Source organism: Pyrus communis, chromosome 16 (assembly GCF_041283825.1).
Source record: "Pyrus communis isolate YQ-2024b chromosome 16, ASM4128382v1, whole genome shotgun sequence".
NCBI classification, from domain to species: Eukaryota; Viridiplantae; Streptophyta; class Magnoliopsida; order Rosales; family Rosaceae; genus Pyrus; species Pyrus communis.
In genome coordinates, this window is record NC_142580.1 from 25,338,699 (window position 1) to 25,359,050 (window position 20,352).

General features: G+C 43.6%; 1 pseudogene across 1 annotated transcript; it reads right to left on the reverse strand.

Moving 5' to 3' along the window:
• Positions 1-10,289: 10,289 nt before the first annotated feature.
• Positions 10,290-15,048, reverse strand: LOC137732870 (E3 ubiquitin-protein ligase XBAT32-like; annotated as a pseudogene). Its single transcript, XR_015957608.1, has 8 exons — positions 14,107-15,048; positions 13,791-14,024; positions 13,542-13,702; positions 13,146-13,204; positions 13,000-13,046; positions 12,170-12,310; positions 11,649-11,740; positions 10,290-10,841 (listed from the first exon to the last, which is right to left on the reverse strand). The product of XR_015957608.1 is annotated as an E3 ubiquitin-protein ligase XBAT32-like (transcript).
• Between the last annotated feature and the right edge of the window lie 5,304 nt (positions 15,049-20,352).

Sequence of the window (20,352 nt, forward strand, 5' to 3'; positions counted from 1 at the left end):
TCCATCCTCCTCCAGTCGTCGGGGCGACCGCTCGACCACGTCCTACTGCGGCGGATCGTGGCAAGAGACCTATTGCCGATCCTGAGGCCACGGCCGAAACGCCGATCCACCCGCAGGACGAAGACCCTCCCATTCCTCCACAGGAAGTCTCTTCGGCCTTTGTAAGTCTCGCTTTTTGTTGTGTTGATTTTTTTTTTTGTGTGGCACATGTTTTTAAAAGACTATTAAATGTCAGGTGCCCGAACATTCATTTCACCGGCAATTTTATGCGCCGAGGGGCGTTGTCTATATTTCCTGGCCGCCGTCATGGCCATCAAATGTAGATGACCTCCATCGGCCGCGTGAATTGCGTGGCGGTCTAAGGCACTGGGCATGGCTATTAAGTTCCCTGGGTTCGAGCAATGACCCAGAGGGCATGGCCGAAGTCTCCTCTCGGCAGGTCTAAAACAATCCCCTTTTTTCTTTATGCACTATATCACGACGTCTTACTTTCCCTCACAAAGTTTTCCTTTTATGTGCAGCCACCGTGGGAAGTGGAGCTCGACGCTCTTCTTCAGAGCACGACCGGTGAGGCCGGCTCTTCTGCTGCTCCCGCCGAACCAGCGGGCGCCGTGCCCGAGGCCGAAGTCTTCGTGAAGCTGCACGAAGTCCTGTCTCTTAATGCCTCCCAAGCTCTCCGATGCAAGGGCCTTGACTCTGTTGGAGAGTGTCTCAACGACCTTGCCAGCGGTGGTCACCTGAGCACGGAGAATATTTCTTTCCTCACCGACCTCCTGGAGCGGACTCGGCAACACTTCTACATCTTCGAGCGAGCCCTTCAAGCCGAGGATGACTTGAAGGCTGCCAAGGTCGCGCAAGAGGCCGGCCGAGCTTAGATGGAGGCAATCAAAGCTAAGAAGGCGAAGCTAACCGAGTTTGATCGCCAGATTTTTGACCTCCAGCGTCAAATTTCTGACCTTCAACGGCAAAGGTCTGCTGTTGCTGCCGAGCTTGAGAAAGACTTCGAGGCCAACAAGGCTCGGCTGACGGCCTTCGCTGCTGGTGCACGGCATGTTCAGCAGCTGCAGTTCAACAGGAAGACCAGGCAGGCTGAGATCATCCTGGGCGAAGCGAAGTGGCTGGAGCTAAAAGCTGCCCTTGAGACTTTCCTCCCCTCGACCCCTTAGGAATTCACCATTGTATTTGTATTTGTTCTTGTAATGATTTTTTGTTATCAATACAATGGTCGTCTTGCTATCAATACAATGGTCTTACTCTTGCATTTCCCATGTAATTGGATAGTACTTTTTTAAAAACTTTCCATTAATCGGCAATTTGTGAACTGAACCCGTCCGATCTCTTAGATGATATGCCCCCTTGCCGAGGACCTTGTGAACGATGAATGGCCCTTCCCAATTTGGCGACCATTTACCAAATCTGGGGTCTTTAATCCCAACGGGCAACACAGTTTGCCAAACCAATTCTCCCTCGCCGAACGTTTTTTGTCTTACACGCTGATTATACGCTCGCTCGGCAATTTTCTTTTGTGCTACTAACAAGTTACCCGCGTCGATTCGACTTTCTTCTAAGTCTTCTAACTCTTGTCGCATCGCTTGACTATATTCAATACTGTACAAATCACTCTGCTCGATTACTCGCAACAAGCTTATACTCAATTCGACCGGTAACATAGCGTCGTGTCCATAAGTTAACGCGTAAGGAGTGGTTCCAGTGGCCGACCGAGGTGAAGTTCGGTATGCCCATAATGCTTCATTTAACTTCAAATGCCACAAACCAGGTTTCTCTTTTACCGTCTTTTCAAGGATGCCGATCAACACTTTATTGCTTGCCTCGGCCTGCCCGTTGGCCTGTGGGTAGTACGGCGTAGATTGCTCGAGTCGGATATTCAAACTTGCCGCGTATTCCCTAAACCTGTCGGCCGTAAATATAGTGCCATTATCAATTATGATCGTTTCCGGCACGCCGAATCTGGTCACAATATTCTCCTCTACGAAGTTGCATACCTCTTTAGCAGTTAATTCGGCGTATGACCTTGCCTCGACCCACTTAGTGAAATAGTCAGTTGCTACAATTATCCATGCGTGTTTCGCTGCCCCCAATGATGGCGTGATTTTGCCAATTACATCCATTGCCCAACCCCTGAACGGCCACGGTTTAGTAACCGAGTGTAGCAATTCGGTCGGGGCTCTCTGCACGGGTCCATGAATTTGGCATGATACGCATCTCCGTGCATATTCGATGCAATCCTTTAATATATTGGGCCAAAAATAACCGTGTCGTCGGAGCAACCAGCGCATCTTTTGTCCAGATTGGTGTGCTCCGCAAATTCCTTCATGTACCTCGGCCATTACTTGGGCAGCCTCGTGTGGGCTGAGGCACAATAGTAGTAAACCATCCTCGCCTTTGCGATATAATTCATTTTGATACGACACGTAATTCGTGGCGAGCACCTTCGTTCTTCGGTCGTGTTTCCCATTGGGGTTATCGAGGTACCGTAACATCGTCTTTCTCCAATCATCTGGTTCTACTTCGACGGCACATACTTTTATGGGATCTCCTCGTTCAAGTAGGGATGGGAGCGACATTACCCTTGTCCGTATTACGTGCGCGCATTGGAGAGTTTGCTGATTGATCAAGGCGGGGTATGAGCGTTGACCCGTGGTCGCAATTCCCACAATTCGACCTAGTTTGCCCCCCATGAGTTGTGCTCCGGAGGTGATCTGGGCGAGTTCGTCGGCGTCAGTATTGTGTATACGTGAGATGTGTTCAAATGTGATCCGTTCGAACGACTCAGCCAAGTAGGTAGCGACCATGTGATAGGGAGCTAAAGTACAACTCATGCAACGAAACACGCCGTTTAGTTGGTTAATTACAAGTTCGGAATCACCGAGGACGAGAACGCGGGGGGCCCGCAGATCGTGTAAAACATGGAGGCCGATAATGAGGGCTTCATATTCGGCCTGATTATTGGTACAGCTGAAATCTAACTTGAGAGAAAAATACCATCGGCAGTGGTCAGGCGACTGAATTGCAATACCGATACCCACCGAGGTCGAAGTACTGGAACCATCAAAATGCATAGTCCAATGGGTATCGCGGGTGGTAACGAAACCGATGTCGACGTCGTCTCCCTCAAAACCATAAGGGGAAGGGTGTTGTGCCAGGAAGTCGGCGAGGGCTTGCCCCTTGACGGCCTTTTGGGGTACATACTGAAGGCTGAACTCGGATAAGGCGAGCGTCCATTTCCCGATTCGGCCTTTGACAATGGGCCAAGTCAGCATGTAACGAATTACGTCTGTTTGGGCGATGACCTGCGTAACTGTTGGGAGCATGTAATGCCGAAGCTTGGATGCGGCAAAAAACAACGCTAAGCAAAGTTTTTCGACAGGTGCATAATTAATCTCTGGGGAATTCAGGTTTCGACTAAGGTAAAAGATAGCTTGTTCACGACCGACATTATTATCTTGTGCGAGGAGGCAACCAATGGATTTGGCGGCTGCCGAAATGTATAATTTAAGGGGTTTGTTGCGACAAGGTGGAACGAGCACGAGCGGAGTGGAAAGGGCCACCTTGATTTGCGTAAACGCAGTTTGATGCTCTTCGCGCCATTCAAATCGGTCATTCTCCTTCAGTTTAAGGAGCGTAGAGAATGCTTTCATTTTACCGGCCGAATTGGCGATGAAACGTCGGAGGAAATTTATCTGCCCGAGTAACGACTGGAGCTGTTTCTTTGTCGTCGGAGGTGGGGCGCTAATGATGGCGCGGGCTTTATTTTCATCGACCTCGATGCCGCGATGGTGCACCAAAAATCCTAGGAAATTACCGGCCGAAACACCGAAAGCACACTTGGCCGGGTTCATCTTGAGGTTGTTTTTGCGCATGCGAAGGAACGCTTGCCTCAGGTCGTCCAGGTGTGTTTGACGACCTTTGGATTTTATGACCACATCATCGATATAAACTTCGACGATTGTACCGATTAAGTCGTGGAAGATCATATTCATGGCTCGTTAGTATGTGGCGCCGACATTCTTGAGGCCGAAAGGCATGACTACCTATTCGTAAGTACCAAGTGCCCCCGGGCAACGGAAAGCCGTCTTGTGGACGTCAGCTTCGGCGATGAAAATCTGGTTGTAACCCGCATGACCGTCCATAAAAGATAGCAGTTCATGATTAGCTGCGGCATCAATTAATAAATCTGAGATCGGCATTGTATATTCGTCCTTGGGAGTAGCCAGATTTAGATTACGAAAATCGATGCAAATGCGAAGGGCACCGTTTTTCTTTAACACGGGGACGATATTGGCCAACCATTCGACATACCGAGCGGTCCTAATAAACCCGGCTTTTAGAAGCCGAACTAATTCTTCCTTAATGCCGAGTTGTACTTCGTTCGAAAATCGGCGAGGAGGCTGTCGAAAAGGCTTACACCCCTCCTTGATGCGTAGTTCATGCTTTACAAGGTTTCGGTCGAGGCCTGGCATTTCATGATAACTCCACGCAAAGCAATCTTTAAATTCGTGGAGTAGCTTACGGAGTTCGACCTTCATGGATGGTGGGAGTAACGCACTAATAAACAATGTTCGAGGATCCTCGGCCGTGCCCACGTTAACTTCCTCTAACGGGTCCTTAACTTGAGGTCGATCGTCTTCGAGTTCGGCCGGCGCAGCCTGAACTTTATCGAAAGATAGAACGGGGCCGTTATCTGCTTCAGCCAGAAATTCGATTAAATTGACGCCAGAATGTGGTTGCTTGGTAATGGCGTGCCAATGGGCCAGCAGACGTTCCATTGTAGATGAAACCGCGGCCTGACGCCGTTCTTGCGTGGTGTGCTCAATCATCGGCCTTGATGACCAAGTTCGCCAAGCCAAGTCTCGCCGAATCCTATTGGACAGTCTCGGCGCCGACCTCAATCACTTTTTGCACTGAAATTCTCGTCGGCCGCCCATCCTCGTTAAGGCCTTGGAGGGTGATGTAGCCGACGTGATCATCATAATAGCGAGCCTGAATCATGTTGGTTTCAAATGGTTGGTTATCGGCTGGGTGGACTACGACCGATTTGCCATCCCAAAAGATGAGGACTTGGTATAGTGATGAAGGAATGCAACTGGTTTGGTGGATCCAGTCGCGGCCAAGTAGTGCGTTATAATCGGTCTTGGAATCAATGATAAAGAATGTCGTCATGTGTTGACGACCGGCAATGCTAACTTCCAATGGGAGCACCCCTTTGGTCTGAGATTTGTCACCAACAAAGCTGCTCATAGTGATCCCTGACGGAATGAGTTCATTATCAGAACGGCGTAAAGCCTTCATGACGGATATTGGCATAATGTTGACTGTAGCTCCACAGTCGACAAATACTTTAGAAATGGGAAATCCTTCGATGTGAGCCGTGACGTACAACGGCTTCAGGTGTTGGAGATTAACCGAGGGGGAGCGGGGAAATAGCTCGGCCAAAGCTGCCTTAAGGTTGTCTTCGCTTTGGTTTTCTTTGTCGTCGTCGTTTGCGACGAAGTCTACTTGTGTTGCTTCCTCGGCAACTACGTCCCCGTCCAAGAAACTTGACTGATGGGTACTTGGTTGGAATTCAGCTGGTAGAACGTGGACCATACTGATCTCCATATGTTCGAGGACCGAGGGACCCATTGGTCATGGTCGTCGTCTTCTGCAGAACTATCCCCCGTAGTAGTCAACGGAACATCCTCGATCAAACTTTTGAGTTCCTCGGTAAGAAACGGTATCTGAGACGTGGGAACCAAATCGAGTGCGGGTGGGCTATTTCCCTCGACGATATTGACTGCCGAAGATTTACATTGGTCCTTTGTTACACGGGCTCGTTCTTCATAAGCAATATGGGCGTTCCTCGTGTCTAGATATGTATCCAACCGTGCTATCCGTTTTTCTTCGTCGGCCGTGAGGCCGAAGAGCGATGCAGCCGAGAAAACTTCGAAGTGATAACGTAAATGCTGGAGGTCTTCAAGCGAAAAGGGTAGTTCGGCGGCGTCGATGTCTGTATAGGGATCGACCTCAAAACCAAGGACCCGAGCCTCCCGTATATGTTGGAACCTAGCTTTAATTGCTGGGTCGGAGGTTTTCTGGATAATTTGCTCGGCATCAGGGCAAGTTAGAGCTAAGTCAAGGGCTTCCTGACATGCCTTGGGGAGTCCGTATAAGTCATTTGCGGAGTATTTCTTATGGAACTCTTGCATGTATTCCAGGGATTCTCCGAGGAATGGAGGGTGTAAGTTGCGCCGTATTTTGATAAACGGCTCGCGCGGTGGTAACGGGGAAAGTTTCCTTTCGGCCTCTTGTCTAAAGTACTCCAGACGAGCTCTCATTTCCCCAGGCCGGAGAAGGATCTTGATACATTTCTCGGCCTCTTCAATGGTGGTTGCGAAACCGGCAGCTGCTACTTTCTTCCCTTCGACTAACTCGGTCATGATAGTCGGGGTTGCCCGTTCGCTAATGTCTTCCACGGCCTTCTTTGGTTGCCACTGGGTGGCCGGGCTGGCCTGCGCCTCTCGTCGCCGAGCTATGCAATCTATCCGTTGACGACGACGTTTTTGGGATTTGGAGAGTGCCGTATATAAGCCAGTCGGAGAATTGTAACTGTACCAGCGTTGATCCGATGTCCTGGGTGGTTTGAAAGTTTTGCAATTGGCTGGTGAGCCCGAACTGTTGGTATTGCGCGAGTAATAATCCTCATTGTAGAAAGGTGCGTCGAAATCCAAACGCCGTCTGACCAAGGTCTGGTCTTTCGGCCGTACTTGTGGGCCAAGTCGATCAAACACTTGACGTCGTGGACCTAATCCCTTTGATGATGTTGTAGGGGCCGTGGGTGGTGTTGAAGATGTCTTCTTCCCAGGTTCAACTGGTGTTTTACAATGGTCACATAAAACCTTTGATCCATGAGTTTCGTCGGAAGTTGATCTCGTCATAGGTTCATCGGCGGGTGGCCCCGATTGTTCCGTTGGGGGTGCATTTGAAAAAATATCAAGTTGTAGTCTTGTGCGACCATTCCGTTTATGGACATGTTGCACCGGGACGTATTCGGCCTTCCCTTTGTTTTTAGGAAGGTGAGCATCCACTATACCAATCGTTGTTGAAGGGAAAGGGTTAACGTCGACCGCCATCTTTTCCGGAAATTTCAACTTTCCTTTTTCGATCCAACTTTGAATTGTGTCCCGGAACACAACACAATTATTGGTTGCATGCTTATTAGAATTATGATACTTGCAGTATATCTTTCCTCTTAATTCATCGGCCTTAGGGATAGTATGTCCTGGTCGAAGCTTGATGATTTTTGCTGCCAATAATTGATCGAAAATTGCATCAGCTTTGGTGATATCAAAAGTGTATACTTTTGATGACTTACTCGTTTCCTCGGTGGCCAAACGGGTTTTGGCGTCTTTGGTATTTACTTGCGCCAAAGCCTTGCAAACATAGGGTTTGTCTATTACTATCTCGGCCGCATCCACACTAGCATACTGAGGGTCTTCACTTTCGGCCGATGCATAGCTAACCGTGGGGTTCTTATACAACGTCCCTCGGGATGGTGACTTTGATATCTTTTCTTCTCGGAGCAGATAATCATATTGTTCGACGTGTTGACCAAGTTCGTACATATCTCGAATATTTGCCCCCAGAAACTTCTTTTTGTACTCCAAGTCTAATCCGTTAAGGGCGATCCTGACGAATTCCACTTCGGGGAGTGGTACTCGGCACCAATTCCTGGCCGACTTAAACCTTGTTAAGTATTCCATTGGAGATTCGTCGGATGCTTGAGCCATCCTGGCCAAGGATGATACGGACATCTCCATCCCTGGCCGATAGAATTGTTCATGGAACTTTTCGACTAATTCTTCCCAACTCTGCACAGAATTGGGTGGAAGATTAATATACTAGGCGAAAGCTGAGCCTGTCAGTGAAAAATTAAACAAACGTAGTTTGTAGAAGTCACTATTGACGTCTCCACACTGCGCTGTGAACCGAGCCACATGTTCTAATGAGGATAAAGACGATTCCCCGGCGAAGAGGCTGAAATCAGGGATCTTAAATCCTCGTGGGTATTCAAACCTTTCTACATAAGCCGGGGTATGGATGGATGAATTTTGGAAACTTCGGCCCTTTCTTCAGGGCCGAATCAATCATTCTCTGGACTTCGGTCACGTTCACGGAAACGGTTTCTTCTCCCTGGCTTGGTCCCTCGGATCTATTTCCTGGTCCACCTCTTCTTTCTAAGGTGACTGGTTGCGGCCGGGCAGACCCTCTCTCGGCTAGTACTGGCATATTCGTCGAAAGCTGCCGAGGTGGGCCGACCTGGCCATCTTCGAAGGCTTTACTAACCAATAGTTCAAGCATCCTGGTTTGTGTATCGCTATTACTTCGTATTGCTTCTAGCAAATCATTCATCTTTTGACCAATCGACTGCTCGACTTGACGATACTGTTCATCCAGTCGTCTCCTAAGGAATGTCCTAGTTGGTGGGTCGGAACCTTCCCCACCATCGTCATCACAATCTTTCACAATCCCTTCCATGAACATTCCAGCCGTTTGATTCGGGATTGCTGGGTTGTGAGGTTGCCCGCCGAGACAGACTTCATTCTCTCGGCGTGTTACACTTGTGGCCTCGGGCGGCGCAACTATGATCGGATTTTTTGTAGAGTGCAAATCCTGCCCAAGGCCTTGCACTGGCAAGTCAGTCGTTGACTTTCCCATGGTTGTTTTTTGCTTCGTAGACCGTGTCTCAATGGTCATGAACTCCGAAGGTTTAGCATAAAAGTCCCACTGGGCGTGCCAAAATGTTGACCCTAAAAATTACAAAACCTACGTGGCGTGCATGCCGAGTAATTAATAAGCTAACTACGTCCTTCGGTCGAATGCGGGGCGTGCCAACTCGTCGGCCGAGCTTGGCCGAGGAGTAAAATTTGTTGATGTAGTTTTGAGCGCGTTGTTGACTTCTCTATCTTGCGATTGCGACCGAGGAAGGAACACTCTCGGTCTCTGAGTTCTACAGCCTGAAGACAAGGCTGCTAATTCTGCGGAGTTCACAAGTCGTCCGAGCCCGATTCGGTCACTGTGATTATATTCGTAAGAGTATAAGCACGTCGAATCGAGACCAAACTATATGGGCACAGGTACTCAAACGTGATGTATGTCTTGATGGTGAACGTAGTTCGGCCGTCAGAATGCCGAACCCTGAAACTCACTTGCGAGTATCCAATCATAAAACCGTTCGGCGTCCAGTACGCCGAGTAATGCAATTCGTAACACCTGACTATGCCGAGAAGGCTAGTAAGGTGACCTCTGCCAACAAAGGTTCGAAAACCCTTCTCGACCGAGACTTAGATAGGTAACCGGTCGACCTTGACGCAGTGCTGTTTATCCAAACTGAAGGTGCTTCTTGGTCGGCTAATTCTGCGGCAGCAGTGTTGTTTATCCAAACTGAAGATGCTCGCGGGGTGCTTCCACAGTGTTGTTTATCCAAACTGAAGGTGTGTCGGTAGGAAAAGAAAAGGAAAAATCTCAAGGTGTTTGAGAGGTTTTGCGCAGGGCAATTGTATGTTGATTTCGAAGAAGGCTTTTCTGTTGTATGGTCTCTTGTATTTATAGTACCCCATTCCTTGAAACCAATTCCGATTTGGATTGGGAGTCCTTGTCCCATTTCGATTCTAACTCGAACAAACCTACTCCCACTGGGATTCTGAATTTTCCTTCTTTTCGGGACTCCATTCCTTGCCGGTCGAGAATCCTGGTCGTACTAGGATTTCTTCGACCTTTTCTATTCATCCGGACTACTTGGGATAGGATTTGGCCGATCCTGCCAGCTTACCCGGGAGTCATTATTCGGCCCATAGTATTTACCATCACCTTGGGCCGAGTATATCTTGCTGCTCGGCCCAACAATAATATTTTGGGCCCAAACAGTAACGCAATGCAATTATGTATTTTCTTTAAATGTAAGAAGGTACTTATTTATATGATATATAATATATTCTACTTAAATCCGCCTAGGCCCCTGCCTAGACTCCACCTAATGCTAAGCCCTAACCCGCTGTCCAACTAATGCCTAACATTTTTTAGAACCTTGATTGAAAGTATATCAACACAATCAAAACTAATTGAATAATTACAAGAAAAGTAAATCAGCCGGATTCTTGTGAGGGTGGACTTTCTTGTGTTTGCCTAATTTTAGGAGATGACTGAGTTGATGGCTTCGCCACGAGCATATGTTTCTCATCAACATTATGGACAAAAATGAGGGGAAAAAGTACATTCGAAAGAACTGAGAATACAAGAGAAACAGAGGACCAAAATAAATTCAACATCCACTGCCAGTCGTTACATTTTGATTGAACGAAGAGTACCACGACCTTCTGCCATCGGGTTGAGAAGCTGATCCCTAAAGCGGGTTTTGGAAGATCTAGCTAAATGGTTCCGCAACTTTCGATTACTAGAGCTTGGAACCAAACAAGGATTGATATTTGGAGCTCCCATGCAAAGGTTGTAGTTGATCTTGATTGATGGGAACTTCTGGCAGCCGAGGGACCGAAAAGACCCGAGAGGGGATTTTCTGGAACAGCGAAACTCAGGCTTGTATAGTGGAGTTGTTATTGAGGAGGAATCTGATCCCTCAGAAGAAGATGTGCAAAATGATAGTGATAAGCTAGTTCTTGCATTCTCCTTAACCATTGATCTTGCTACTCGAAGCTTGACAAATGAAACTATGCCATTTCGGCAGAGAGGACATGCGATTGAGCCTGGGGGGCCATTAGACGCAGTTGAAGTGCAGTTTGTGGAACAAAGGTACAAGGCACATCTTGTGCAGAACTCATGATCACAACCTGCAAAACGTGAATTGTTCGTATTTGTCAACCAACAAATTTATACATGATTCTACCATCTAGCATGCAGAAAGCCAGTAGTAATATATATAGCAGTAATAACATGTCTACCGAATTCAAGGTTCTTTAAAATTCGAATTTTTTAATGCATATCATGTTATGTGGTAGCTTCAAGGTTCCACAAGTGGTGGTTCCTTCTTCTTAATTGTTTATACATTGTTCTAAGTTGGAAATCCCGAATCAGCCGGTATACCACTGTAATTTCTTTTCATTTAGGCACCAAGAAACTGGCCACAATTACTTTGGTTCCACAAAATTCTGCCCTAGCCAAAAGTTGGTTTGGAAGCTTAAGGCTTGCTTAAGACTTTATCGTTGGGGTTTTCGGCTTCGATTCTAATATGAGTACTGAGGACTTAGCAGAGCATTCACTTATGCATCTACCTTCTTCAGCCCAAACCGATGCTAAAGCTCTACCTCTATAGTACCTCACTGGTTCCCTACTTTATTTACCTCCATGAACCATCATCAGGGATATTTTTGGAGTGTGAGGATATATATTTGAATTTACTACACCAAGGGATAACTAAATGAAGCTGGTTCCACATCAATCATTCTCCACCGTTTTTCCCTTTCTCCCGGAAACAATCTTAATTGGAAAGATTCAGACGCGAATAATAGAAACCTTCCAACCTCTACAATCCAAAAAAAAATTTCCCATTTGTATACGGATCAAATCAAGTGGAGTTGCCATGTAAACGTAAAAGAGATAGATAATCATGATAGTATGCATTTTTAAGAGAAACATACCTTCTGCGGCCACTGTGCACTGCTGTTCCAAACAGACAACACATGGATCTTGACATGTAGATAAACAATCATTGTTCCTCCATCCACATTCTCTGTAACCGGCAGCCAAACAAGAGAAACATAATAAGCAGACAAGTTATTAAGAAATCTACTTGCAATATATAATGGCAAGTGAAAAGTATTTTCTGCGTCAACCACATCCATGCATTTCATTTGCATAACCAGGGATTAGCAATGAATTTATTGAAGGGGTTGCTAGAGAAAGTTAGTGCAGGAAAAAGCCTCATTTTATACAAAAGAAAACTTAAGGGGTTATTCATAATTAAGCCCTTCATTCTTCCACAATTTATTTAAAGTCACCATAAATTTATAGTTGGGTTGTTTTTTTTTATCTATATTTAACATGATTTATTGACTGAAGCAAATCAGAATTACAACAATTTTGAATGGAACCAATTCAGAAATAACAAATAATTGGGTAGCAAAAAAGTTGGTCAATATATCTAAAAACCTATACTCACCTAGCAATCTTCATAATGCTCATAAGGGGAAGGGATAGGTATGGTGAAGGAAGAATCTGAGACTGGCCTTCTTCTTCAGTGGTAAGGATTTCCTCAAGCCAGTCTCTATGCCACGAACGAGCCACCATCACAGGAGTCCACCTGTAAACAAGGGAAAACATACACCAGGGGTAAGTTGAAAGTTTGCGGTTTAGTAAAGGACCATAAATAAAAGTAAAAAAAGGAGTCTTAATCATAAGGTTAAGATTGTGACTGCAGATTGCGACTGCAGATAAACAACTGATATCACATCAAACAAGATCCATCATAATAAGACACAAATTTTACAGCCCCATGGCTGATTATTAAAACTGTGCATCTATCTAATTAATCATTGACTTCACAGTCCAAATTTACAGGTTACTTGCCAGAGTTAACATAATAAAAGCACTACATTACTCAGAGAGAACGTGTGAAATTATAGGGAACACTGCCTCAATTGCACTTAAAAGCCACAGAGCAAATAGCCCTTTGGCTAAACGACACCTCTTGTCACCTTAAGTACAAGTGAACAAGGGTACTGACAGGCTTTTAGTGAACAAGGGTCCTGGCTAAATGATCATCTCCTGCTATGATCAAGAATAGTTTGATCACAAATAACTCCAACAGGACTCCAATGTCGCATGTTGACTTCTCCAGATCACGAAAAAAATTAATGAGTTTGAGAATTGGGCACATGTATACAAAGTTCAAATCTAACACTCACATTTACGTCCACAAAACAAAGGTCAAAGTATATAAATATGCCAAAGTTTGAAACAAATAAAAAGTCATTGGAATCCGTTACATACCCATTCGCATTTTCAGCACTTAGACTGGAACCCTGGGAAATCAAAATCTGAACAGCAACGCATAAAATTAGTAATAGAAAAACATAAATGTCAGTATGAGATGTAACAAGATTTACGTCTAGTCCTGTGTAGAATAAAGTACATACTTGACAACATTCTGCATTTCCTCCACATGCAGCATATTGTAGGGCTGTGCTTCCAGCACCTGCAAAGTTGTCAAAATGGTTTAGGAAATACATCCGAATGACCAGACCTGCAAAATCATAATGGACTGACAGAAACATTTAAACATTAATGTTTAAACATGAAAGTACATTAACAGGAAGTTAAGCAAAGTATTAGGAACTTGAATACATCTGACTCTGCTATAGTTTTCTAAACAACACCAGAAATGCAAATGCATTAACTAAATTCACCTGAAGACTTGGAATATACGTTATATGCATGATCCAGTTCCAAAATTACAATACAACTCCGTAGATTTGCTAAGGCGACCAGATAATGATAATTGCTGAAAAACGGCAAATAATAGATTAACTTACCTATTAGATCAACTGTAGCTCCGTCTTGCGCAGTTACCTTAGAAACAGATGCCCCTAAATCCAAAAGTAGTTGTACACTTTCAATGTGACCATTAAGTGCTGCCATATGCAGTGCAGCGATTCCTCCATCAGCGGGCCTATTAATTATGTGGAACAAAACACTGGTGCGCAGAACATAGAAGAGGAATCAGTAAAGTGTATAAGGAAAGAAAAAAAAGAGGGTGCAAAAGGAAATGGAAGTGGAAGTACTCATGATTAAACTCTGATTGATTCTTCATTGCTATCAGCATTCCTTAATGTAGTCTAAAAATCCGGTGCCGGTAATGTAATCAGCCAGGAGGAGTCTGATGCATCGAGAATGACCATTCAAAGCGGCAAAGTGAAGTGCAGTACCGCCATTCAGATAATCTGCGATAATTTTACCTGACCACGATAATTCCTGAGATTGATATCAACTCCAGACTCAAGCAATAGAGAGTCTATCTAAACACATGGAAAAAATACAATCACAATCCTATCACATAAGTAAAACCGCAACGAAATCAAAATCTTATTAGAGTTATACCTCATGGTGGCCCTGAGCTGCAGAATAATGGAGAGGGGAATTGCGTACACCGAAAGTGGAGTACCTTGCCAGGCGAGGGTTACATTCCAGCAAGGCCTTGGCTTCTTGTCTTGAACATCGCCATCGCTTGCTGCTGAAACTAACCGCTCCCCGGATGCTGAACATCCAAATGAATTTCCCATAACGCTTAGAAATTTCATGTCCCTCAAAATATTACAAACCCAACAGATGGGGATTTACAACGAGCAGTACATAGTACACCAAAATTTTGGCTATTTGCTCCACACTTGCCTTATTTTCCTCAAATGTCAGACATCAAATCCTTAATCCATCCAATAAACAACACATACAGATATTGATGTTGTTGTCTGCAGATTAGTTAAACATTTCGACAACTTGGAGAAAACCAACAAAACACAGACAGGAACGTTAAAACCTTATCGAAATCAAAGCCATTGCCTCCTCCACAGAATCAAAGCTTTTCAAACCCATTCAATCTTCCATTCAAAACAAATAAAAAATCTTCAGTTTCCGCTCAAAGCAAAGAATCTTCCTCAACCCCCCATATTTTTTATCAGATAATCAAAATCTTCAAAACCCAGATAGAAAATCTCCTTCTGGGTTTTAAGGGAAGCTGATCAAAGATAGATGTAATGAATGAAATGAAGATTATCTTCAAATGGGAGAATATTATTTTCCCAAGAAAAAAAGAAAAGAAAAAGAAATAAAAAGAGATGGAAGTGGGTTAGTTATTAGGGAGGAGGACAAGAGCTCCCTCCTCAAACCTCAACCAAAAATAGCCTGCAAGAAAGGCATGTCTCCGACTCTCCATGACCATGATTGGATATTATTAGCTAGTCAACTTGGTAGTTGGCTTCTTCCTTTCTCCATCTCCCTCTCCCTCTCTTGTCCCTCCCTCCTTCCCCCTTTTTTACTTCAACCTGGGGCAAATTTTACTTTGTCCACGCAGGTCACCTGACTCTCGGCTAATCAGTAGCGGATTTAGGATTTTAATATTAGGTGATCCCAACATAAATGCTCCAAAAAATATTGGACGAAATCAGTGTTCTAAAAATCGGCCTAAGAGTTAGGCGGTGAAGACCCGTCCCTATTTAGGGCAAATAGTTTCAAAAAATTGGTCTAGAGCTAGGCTGTCCTAGGCGGCACCTAGTGTCACATCCCGCCCGGGGGGACCACTTCCCGGGCCCACTCCACCACCGTAGCACGATATTGTCCGCTTTAGACCCCAACCACGTCTTCACGGTTTTGTTTCTGGGAACTCACACGAGAACTTCCCAATGGGTCACCCATTCTGGGAGTGCTCTCGTGCGCTACTCTCTTAACTTCGAAGTTCCCATGGAACCCGAAGCCAGTGAGCTCCCAAAAGGCCTCGTGCTAGGTAGAGATGGGAATAAACATATAAGGTTCACTCCCTTGGGCGATGTTGGATGTCACACCTAGGCGGTCCTAGACAGATTTGGTTTTTCTATTTTTATTAATTGTGTGTGTGTGTGTTTTTTTTTTTTTTAGTTTAATGGTGGTATACTTGTGGAAATGGTGTACCTAATTTGCAAATGATGGATTGACTACAAGTTCATCCAATTGTGAAATGAATTGGAGAGCTTTTGAGAGGATACTTATAAAACAAAGAACAAGATACAGCAACGTTAAATAGTTTAGTCTATGTCCAATTCAATGCAAGGATCATGAACAGGAAGAATTTAATCTATCATTCAAGAATACTCCTCATTATGATTATATGCTTATTGTTTTTTAAATATTGAACTCGTTGGGTGGATGTACTTTGTGTATTCTTCTACTTCTATTTTTGCATTTTGTCATTCTTTTATTATCCATACAAGTATATATTTTTTTTATGTGTAAATAGACACTTATTTACAAGATATATAATAAATTTACATAAATCCTTCTAGGGCCGTTGTGACAGCCCGTCCCGGACTTTTCATACCGTAGGGGTGAAATGATGGTTTTGCATGGTTGTTTCGTTGTGTGGTTGTTTTTGGGTTTTGTTTCGCTGATTTTGGACCACACACACACCACACTCATTTCCCCTCTCTCTCTACCCTGTCCTGAGACCTCTCTCTCCACATTCCTATCTTCTTGTACGGACAACACCATAACCCTTGAAATCTTCACAGATCGAGGAAACAAATTACACAGTTGTGCTCGTGAGGTCCTTAGGAGTTCAACCATACCCATTTCAGGTAAGGATACCTTCGTTTTCACGTTGAACTCGTGATCCCCGATTTTGGTCACTGTTCATGCATACGTTAATTCTCGTGTTTTTGGGAATTTCAAGCTTGTAGGAAGTTTGGTGAGGTCCTTAGGAGGCTCGGGGTGGTTCGTTTGAAGGTTTTGGACGTCGGGATCATGAGTTGCAGGTTTAGCCGGAGTTGGTGGTGTTTTCCTGGCGAGATCCCGTGGGTTTTAGTGCTTGAAAGTGGTATGGATTTGTTCCTCTTGTTGTAAGCTTCATTTTGGTACCAATTTTGTGAAATTTGGTTGAAAAACGAGTGAGATACGAAGTTTTGAAATTTTTTCGGTTTTTCAGCGCCGGAGAAGACGACGGAATATTCCGTCAGTTTGGACGGAATATTCCTAACGGCGTTAACAAAATCCGTCAGAGTTAACGGAATATTCCTGATGGCGTTAACTGACGCGGTCAGTGTGCCAGGCACGTGCTTGCGCGAGGGTGGCGCGTGTGGCCGTGCCTTGGCCGGAGTGTGGGGGGGCGTGCGGCATCGGAAAATTATTTTAAAAATATGGGGATGTTCGTGAGGTTAAGTAGATCACGTTGGTGTATTTGTACACGATGAGAAGTTATTTCGTAATGTTGGTTATGTGCTTTAAAATTAACGTTTTTATAGTTGTTTCGCATACAGGTGAGACCTATCCCGAGGACGAGCGCGGTCACTCGAGGCAAGGGGGTTACGACCCTTCTACATACGAGTGAGTGGGCTTTTGGTTTTCCATATATACCTATATACTTATGTTTTTCCCAGAAAGTGAAATGCAACGTTTATACGTTTTTATGCCATGCATTATGTTTGCCGTTGATTATGCATTATTAGTTGCATATATATATATATATATACATATATATGTTTGGTGTTGCAGACGCACAGGTAAGTGCCAGGTAAGTTATGGTTTATGTTTATGTTCAGTAGTGATTTGAGATGCATAGAGAGCTCATAACCTGCACCCCCGGTGTTAGTGCTCCCGCCCAGAGTAGGGCACAGTCCTTCACGTGATGTTCACCTCCCGCACCACACGCTCATCTTGGATCCAAGTTAGGTGCACAATCCTGTCATACAGACCACTTTAGGTGGTTCCGACTTGTAGGTGACCCGCGATTATTCGCCCAGTCTTCATGTGATCGTAGCACTTGAGCGTACTTATTATACACCCAGTCCTGTCGTACAGACCACTTTAGGTGGTTCCGACTCGTGTGCAGGTATACTTAATGAGTTGGAGATTTGAGCTCTAAATTCAGCCTTACAGGTCACGTTAGGTGACTTCGGCTGACAGATTACATGGCATTGTTTGGCATTACCTGAGTACTTGCATTTTATTTCGAGGCATTTGGCATGGCATATTTCTGAGCATGATTTATATATATGTATATTCTATTTTTGTGGGAAGTATACAGGTTTTACGGCGAGGGGTTAGAGCTTTGTTTATGAAATGGTTTTTGAAAAGCTTTGTTTTTGCCCACTCACACTTTCTGTTTTGCGCCCCTCCAGGTTCTAGTTTGGCTAGCGCTTTTGGTGGTTCCCCAGAGGATTTTCCCGGCTTATCTGACAAATTATCACCAGTGTAAGACCACCTTTGGGTGTGTTTATTTAGTGTTGTTTCGCCCGGATTGCATTAGGTCTTTTGTGCTCTGAACTTTGTTTCTCACACTTACACTTGCACATGTTTGTTATTTACCTTGTGTATAGCTGGGTTTTTTTTTATTTATTCGTACTTTTATTATTATTTATTAGCTTCCGCACTCTGCACATGGTTACGTCACTTCCACGTGACGGCCAGCATGCCCTGATCTTGGTCGGGGTGTGTTAGCCGCCTAGGTGCTAGGCCCCTACCCGCCATCCGACTAGCTCCTAACTTTTTTCAGAACATTGGACCAAATATAAATTTGAAAAAATTAAACGATAAATTACAATTTTTCATTCATAATATATGTACAAACAACATTACAAGCTACAAAGACTAAATTTGTCTATGACGAGGTTTTATATTCTAATGATTTTCGCTTGTAATATCGTTTCATACTCCTAATTTCTACACATATCAATTAAGCAAAACAAAAAAAACATATCAATTGATAAAGTAAAAAATATAAATGAACTAACCAACACATCATCCAAACAATATAAAAAAAATCATAACAAATTAACAATCACTATAATTTAACATTCTACGTGATTAATTTAGACTAAAATGAAAAATTTACTTAAATTTAAAAATGAAGAGATTAAATAGTGGTGGAAAAAAGACAGCTGACTAGTTGGCCGTGGACCTGGTTGTGGAGGAAGAGTGTGGAATTGGGGAATCGGATAACCAATTAGGGTTGTTAGTATTGGAATTGGAAAAGTCAAATCTCTTTAAAAGTTTGAATCTTTTTTATTTTTTAATAAAAAATGGTAAAAACTATATACCAAAGAACAGCCTTTAGTATAGGCTCAAAGGAGGGTGTATTTTCAAACCATTTAACCGAACGCACCGTTTTACTTAAATGACTTGGCTCAAAACCATTTAGTCTTCTTCTTCCTCCGGTTTCCAGAATGCAGAGTACTAGAAATCCTGTGCAGCCATGCTTCTCCCCTTCCACTACATGCCTAGACTTGGGTGGTCCTCGGAGGCCCTCACAGCCACTTAATCAAACTTTCGGATGGTCCCTAGACCATTTGAGTCTCTTAATAGCTCCGCCCCTGTGGCTAATCATCCTCACGGATTAAATTATGTTTCACCTCTTTTTTCAGCACCACCACTAACATGGTACGATCACATATCACGTGTCACGCATTTCGTCTTGCACACCCATTTCATCTTGGCTACACTTCCTAACTATGACATTGATTTTTATTTGTTTGTTATATTCACTACCTGACTAAAAAGATGAATATTCAAAAAGTGCAAAAGAATGCGTAGAGGTTTATTTTCTCTACCGCATATTTCTTGATTTACCCTTAGAATTTGTATAGAGTTGTAAATTTTCATCTTTGAACTTTTATTAATAATCAATTTTCTCTTTGACGCTAGATTTTTAAATTTTTCATCCAGTTTTTCATCATTTTTTTTATCATGCGGACAATGCATGACAAACACATGAGGGCAAAAAGAATGGATGGATAAAAATTGGATGAAATTTTTTAGAATCCAACGCTAGGAGGAAATTGGCTATTTGTGATAGTCGGCTAAATTTAAAGTTCAAGAGGAGATTGGCTAATTATAAAAGTTCTAAAGGGTAATTAGCTAGTTATAAAGGTTCAAGAAGGTAATTGGCTAAAATTAAAATTCCTTAGAGAAATTGACAGCTCTATACAAATATGAGAGACAAACCTACAAATGCCTTTATTATAGGGTCGATGCCGATAACTTTCCATCATAATATTTGCATAGAAGGAAAATTCAGACATTTTACTTTTAATCTTTCATTAATGGTCATTTTCGTCGATTTTATTTTCTTCATATCAATTCTGGAATCAAACTCTTCGCATGAGGATGATTTTGGGCGAATGAAATCGGAATCAACCTTTCCATTTCATTATGAAATCTCATACTCTAATCTGATCTAATCATATCACAATTTTCAAATTTATATATTGTAAAGTTTTTGTAATATTCTTGCACTTTTCTGTACACAAAATTTATTGTTCTTTCTCAATATTTGGTATATGCTTAAGTATAAATCCAATTAATTGGGTGGTATACTATATCCTTTCAACTTCATAAGTGTATGATTATATTGACCTTTAAAATTGCAAACTCTACATGGCGCGCAGGGTGAGAAACTATGAGCTAACCACATCCTTCTTGCTAATGAGGGTGTGCCAACTTGCAATCGAGCTTGGTCGGGTGATAAAATAGATGTAGTGGTCGTGTCAAATGAGTTGCTGACTTTTGCACGGAAAAGTGATTACCACCAAGGAAGGAACACTCTCAAATTGAAAATAACGTTACTAGATCCCTGTGAAGTTTAGTAATTGGTTCGGCTTTTAC